We start from the raw sequence: 6884 nt of genomic DNA, 5'->3' as shown, positions 1-6884 counted from the left end.
GCTGTCACATGTCAGCACATGAAAATACTTGTGGCTTGTAACTGCAGGAAATAAATTCAAAAACCTACACTCTATTTTTGTTTGAGTTTTTTTTGCCCAGTGTTTGAAATGCAAGGATTGGCTATTTCTGTTCATGAAATACAAAGTCCTGAACATCTTAACATGTCTCAAACGTGGCTGTTGTTTGCAGCTGAAGAAGGTGGGCATCTTAGTGATGTTCAGGTGCATATTTCTGCCTGAACCCAGGTGAGCTTGTGGTACTGGGATATCTGGGAAGGGGTGATGGGGATTTGGCATGGCAGCTGCGCAATTCTGCTGGTGGGAATGAGGAGTTGAAGCAACTGTTGCAGAATGAGGCAGGACAGGATCACAAACAGAGCAGTGAAGTTTGGGAACAGGAGAGGCAGATTTGACACATCAGCCTGGTGACCAACAAGCAAATCACCTCCTCTTGTTCATGAGAAGCCATAGACCATTCATTGCTTGTGACATAGATCAGCTCCTGGTGTTTTTCAGCAGAGGGAAATACCTGAATGAAAGTGAGGCTGGGGATCCAGAGTGACACAGTGGCCACACAGGTACTCCTTTTGGGTGACTGTCATGAGCTGTATGTGCAGGTGCAAGGTGCAGCTGCCTTTGGGGACAGAAGCTTGTGATTGACACAAAGGTTGTCTCTTGCTGAGCAAGTGGAGCGTCTGGGGGTTGCCTGTGGTGTTCCTCTGAGTGCTTTTATGACCACTTCAGAGCAACACCTCAAAGCCCTTGGTGACTTTGGAGTGGCCTGGTGAAGCACTGTCTTCCCTTGCTCAGAACTCACAGCTGTGTTCAGCAGAAATGCTTGAGCTCATGTTTTGCATCATACAAAGAACAACTGTTAAAACATTTGGAGGGCTTCCCCCCTCCTCTGTGCATGAAATAATCTGCATCTGTGATTGCTTTTAACCAGTAAAGCTGCAAACACCTGTTCAGAGAAGAGCCTGGAGAAGGCTGAGGCTTGGCCTCTTGACTGATTGGGTTCATCAAAGTTTTCCTGCACTGTTGAGGTCTTGTTTGTTCAAGAATTGACATCAAATTAAACACACCTGTAAAATACAAGATAACATATTGAAGCTGAAGTTACAGTGTTCTGCTCTTGTGCTATTACAATGGCTTGTATTTCTGAGTAGCTAAAACTGAAGGAGAAATAAGAATGGAAATAATTTAAATAGTAGAAGTGCTTTGAAAAAGTTCTGATGGAGAAATGGGAATTATTTTAAGAATATACAAATAAGACATACAGATGTTGCAACACATGCTGCAAAATTTAGCACTCTAAGGAAACAAAATATAAACAAAAGTTTGTTTTTGCGTAGAATTTGAGATAGACATCTTTGAGGACTCCCAGTTTGTACTACCCCATGTAGTACCCCATTAATCTCCCATGTATATTTTAGTGTGGAGTTTCAGTTTTGAAAATGTTTGAGATTTCTAGATGGTGCCTGTACTGAGCATCAGGGGCCTTGGCAGCTAAGTGTAACAGAATGCTCATCTACACAAGCTGTGAGAGAAAAACATCTTATTTTTGCTTTTGGACCTCTACAGCATCAGGGACTGTGCATGCATATCACTGTATTCTCAGATTGAGAAGATTAAATGTTAAAATACATATTTTGACTTCATAATTTTAGTCAAGATTAATAAGAATTGCATGTACGTTGTGAGTTGCGCAAACACATTGACGTATATCTGTGCAGATTTATTTTTGGGTATCGTGAAAGGCACTGCTGTATTTATATAGTTAAGCTAATTTTTAGTTCTTGTAAACATCCTACACTCAGCTGTAACAAGTGGTGGGGCTGAGGAATGGATGTTTACTTCAACTGACTTGGAAAGGCAGCTTTCCTCAATGACCAAGTGACATATTGGCAAGCAGGGAATACTATTTTTCAGTAATATTCAAATAAGTATTGTAAGCACTAATTTTTATGGCAGCAGTATGAATTTCTAGAAGTCTCTTAATACTCAGATTATGATTCTGGCTATATAAAGACATACATGTTCATTGTGAAGCAGGCTTTAACTGATGTGATCTATATCTTTCTAATTGCAAATAAACTGTGACAATATATCTCTGCTTGAAAAGTAACTTCTGATACCCTGATGACAGAGAAATAATCTAAAACCTCAAATTGAAGGTTCAGTTCTCAGTTGCAGCAGTGATTTATTGCTTGTTATCTACTTGATCATTGTCAAAGGAAGAACAGATTTACAGGGTATGGTAAAAACAATTCCCAAACCCAGAGATCATTAAAGTAGTAAAACTAATAAGCTCTAACCATTTCTGTTGCCCTTTATATATCACAAAATGAGAAGTATCTTTGATGGGGAAATCTGGATAGGAAGAAGAAGGAGACAAGCATCTCTTGCTTTGCTAGCAGCTCTTCTCTCATGTGTTACCTCTTGGAATCACATTTGTACTGATAATGGATGTGTTGTTAAATGAAGTGTGGCTTCAGCATTTGGACAATATTAAGTACCAAAAACCTAAATATTTTTATTCAGATGGAAGAACTGGGGACGTGGAATTCATCATCTTTGTGAAGCATAACCTGCCTTCTTGAGGATCAGTTTTGCAATCTGGTATCCTTGTTAATATTTGAAAGGCTCAGACTCTAAAATGTAATATTTTTTACATATGATGCCATATACATTAAAAAAATTAGCAAGAGGATTTTTCCTCATTTAAATTCACACACATGAGCCCCTTTTTGCTATAGTTAAGCTTTTTGTCATGCTTTTGTTTTTGCTACAAACTGAGGAGGTCTTTTCAATATGTAGAAGTCCTTGAGGGCAGTTTGTATGCAATATGTGGCACTGGAGGCTATTGCATGGAAGAGAACACATCAAACTGAAGATAATCCATGTGTGTGTGAACACTGAAGTGCAACCAGGTGTTTGCTGTGTCTGCATGTACAAAACTTCTCACAGATTTTTATTCAGTGCATCTGTTTAACTAGTACAAAACACACTTCTCCAGTTGGGATGAACTAGGGAAGTATGAGGGATGTGAGTTCTCCTCCTCAGGAGAGATGATGTAATTAAAAACATTGAAAGCTTATCCCCAGAAGTCAGCTGCATGTCTGTCTATTCTATTCCATTTCCCAGAATCAGGTGTCTTGTGGCATCCCTGACTCTGCCTGAGAACTTCTCTCCAGTTCTCCTGTCTTTGCTTCATCCATCCTGCCGTGGTTTTGCTGTGCTCTGGGAATGCCAGGTTTTGACAGCTGTGCTGAAGCATGAGCAAAGTGCCAAGCCAGAAGGATTTCCCTGTGAGGCTGTAACATCTCGCAGCTTTGCTGTCACTAGTTATGTGGTGGTGAATGCTGATGTGCACTTTTGGCTGTGTACACTGTGATTTGTGCCCTTGCTCGTGGGAAGGAACACACAGTGTAACTAACACAGCTCTTTTGTGTCACGGGGAGAGCAGAGAAATGCTCTTGCTGTTCTTCCTCAGACTGGATCATTGCCCTCAAGGCCCTGGTGTATTGTAGGCACCATAAGCTGATGGAGCCACAAGAAGTACAGTGACAAAAAAAAAAAAAAAATGATAGCAAGAAGGAATCCTGAAATCAACATTTACTGCCAGCAGAAAAGTCCAAGATTCATCTTTTCAGCCAGGGCCTCAATGTGGAGCTAATTTTGTTGGTAGCACAGGCAGTGAGTAAACAATCTGAGCAGATCAGATGTGGAGGTATATTTGGTGTTTCAGCAGTTTTGTTTGGGTTTTTTTTAAATGCATTTGAAATCTAGAATTCATATTGCAGAAACTCAAGTATGATCAAACTAGAGACTTGGTTCGGTTTTATTACAGAAAGAAGAGTTGTGATTGCTTTTGATAAGCACTTGAAAACTGACTAGGAGTAAAATGTAAAAATAGTAAAACCAATGAGTCTGTTGAAGCTTTAATTAATGTATTTGAATAGCTGGGGTTTGCAAGACTTTGAATTCTTAGTGGTTCCAGGTTTCAGTGTTTTGTTTAGCTACTCCTTGGTTAAATAGGCAGTAGAATAGATAATAATGATACTCTGTCAAATAATTTCAAATATTTTGGCTCCTCCTAAGGGAGAAAACACACTCACTGAAGAGTGTCAGGACCAGTATCATGAGATGAAATTTCCAAAGATAAGAAAACTTTTTGAGGTTTTGGGTTTTCTTAAGTGAGGACTTGATGGGAGAATGAGTACTGTGCCTGTGTGAACCCTTCATGTGCTTGGCTGCCTGGGTATTGTGAAAGTGCTAACTTGTTTTCCTTTCTGTGAAAATCTTCATTTGAGAATCAGACACACTGATTTTGGTACTGTTCCTCCTCGTTGAGGTAATATTTGGCATTCTGGTTTGTGCTAAACTAAAACTAAACTTCTAGAATATGTGTTTGAGGATTCCAAGCATGAAATAACCCTGCAGAACTTGAAACTCAGTTTTAAATAGCTTAGTTCACTTCTTTCTTCCATTTTGTTGGTGCTTTTTAGATCAACAGTGATAATCCCATGGCGCCAGTGGTGGCCTAAAACAAAATGGGATAAATATCTTGGGCAAGGATAGAGTGTGAATGATTTATAAGATTGTCTGGAAGTTTTTTATAGTATGATATCAATGGTAAGTCACTTAACATTAGTCAAGAGTTAAATTTCTCTTGAAAAACACAGAGTCACAGTTAGTGTGGATTTTTTCACAGCAGTTTTGAAGACACACATTTACTCGTGTTTTGATTCTTCCTGGGTTTGTCTTGTGCTAAAAATCAAAATATTTCAGTAGAAGTACACTTCGACCTGCTTCACTTGTCTTTTGTGTTCACTAAGACTGTTCCAAAATCCAGCTCACTTCCTTTAACCAGCTACATCAGTTCTGACCAGCTTAATTCATGTTTTATAGAGGTTCTGTGTCTGGGGTGAGTACAGACAAAGTCAAAACTGCTTAAAACTTGAACTCAAAACGTGATTTTATAGTAGGTGAATATGAGTAATGAGGGTCTTACCTCTGGCATTTGGATTTTCTCTGTTAAAGAACAGCAGCAGATCCCTCACTTGTCCATCTTTGCAGCCAAGGAAAGCCTGATCCATGGAACAGTACGTGGGCCCTGGAAGCAGAACGAAGGAAATGCAGTTTGTGTCAGTCAGAATTGTTTGTTGTCTGATAACATCACTGTCTCAGCAGGGAAATCATTTCCTGTAAACAATACGGCTTTATCTGAAAAATCTGCCGTTTTAATAAAGTGAAAAATTATTTTTCCAAGCTTCACACAAGCCTTATCTTTGCCTGACAGGAAGAAGGGAAGCGGCAGAGATGAAAGATGCTTTGTGAACTGAGCTCTGTTTACTTAAAGCTATGGAAAACATGCTGGAAGCATATACATTAAGTGCAACGTTTAATGCATCTTTTAAATAAACACATTTCCCCACATATTATTAAATTAGTTGAATTGACTAACTACCATCTAGTGGAAAATGTAATCTGTTAACAAGCTTTTTTTTGAGATCTTTCATGCTTAGTCAAAGGAATTTATAAGCTAGCAAATCTCTCGAACCTGGTTTCCAGTTCAGTGTTGACAGTCCACAGAAGCTTTTTAACTGCCTGTGATGTCCCACGACAAATGAAGTCTTGTTCATCCTATTAACTGTTTGCCATAGTTCCTGTAGGCTGTTTCCTGCATGTAATGGAGTCATAACACACCCAGAAATTCCACTGTCACAGCTACTCTGGTTCTCCAGGCAGAGGCACTTCTTGGATGCATCCCATGCCAAAGGGTTGACATTGGTCTGGCTCTGTCAGCTGGAGACACAAACTTTGTACCTTCAGAGAGATGTTAATGAAATCTGGCTTCTGTTATTAAACAAAGAAATACCCCCGACACTTTCCTGCTTAAATTGGTCTTAGAAAAAAGCTGGGGTTATGGGATAGAGGCAGGAAAACAAGAGGCAAACTGGATCTTATCAGAAGATGGAATCTTCAAGAGGCAAAGGAGAAGAAAGATAATTTAGTAGAGTTTTCAGGTCAGAGGCACTAGTGTGCATGTGTTGGTTCTTTCTGTTCTGCAGGAATTTGAACAGTGATGTTACAACTCCCACTAGTAAATATATTTATGTCTGTGTTTAGCTCAGGCTTCCTCACATTAGAAAACACAGTGAAAATTAAGTTAATTAGTTGTGAGGAATCTCTTCTATCTATGCTCTTTATGCTATGATGCTTCTTGGTCAATTAAATTGATAGGTGTTTTGTAGGTTTTTGAAGCATAAGTTTCCCAGATTCGTGTATTTTTTGCACCTTTCTGAACTTTGAGGTTTTGCTATATAGAATTTTTCCTGTTTTTAATCACCTAATTCAGGAAATGGAAACTTTAGCCATTTCACATGCTTAGTAGCAGAAAATAAATATTTAAATAATCTTGAATGGCGTTTCATGGTAAGAGAAAAGGTTTTGATACAGTTTTTCATCTTTTTTTTATACTAGAAAAATCAATTGCTTGTTGAACAATCAGAAATAATTTCCATACAGATGTTCATCTTAAAACTGTTTTTTCTATTTCTTTAGACTGCTTAAAGTGCAGATTTAAGGTATTGCACCATAAAAACTATGTGTGTATATACAGTAGTGATAAGAACAATCAAGATCTAGTGAAGTTTTTCACAGGACAATGCTGATAGGAATGTTTGCTTACTAATGCTTCAGCTGATGAGGCAGTAGTTCATATTGTGGGATGCAAAATAAGGCTGCATTTCCTTGTTAAAACATCCTTTTTGATGTCGATGGCGTTTTAATTAAACATCCATATGTGTTGCTGTGTGTCAGTGACCATGTGGAGGTTTGTGCTGTGCCAGGCTCTGACCTTTCCCTGGCAGCTCTGGTTC

This window comes from Lichenostomus cassidix, chromosome 2, assembly GCF_008360975.1.
Source record: "Lichenostomus cassidix isolate B80296 chromosome 2, HeHo_3.0, whole genome shotgun sequence".
In the NCBI taxonomy this organism is placed as follows: Eukaryota; Metazoa; Chordata; class Aves; order Passeriformes; family Meliphagidae; genus Lichenostomus; species Lichenostomus cassidix.
This window is presented reverse-complemented; position numbering follows the sequence as displayed.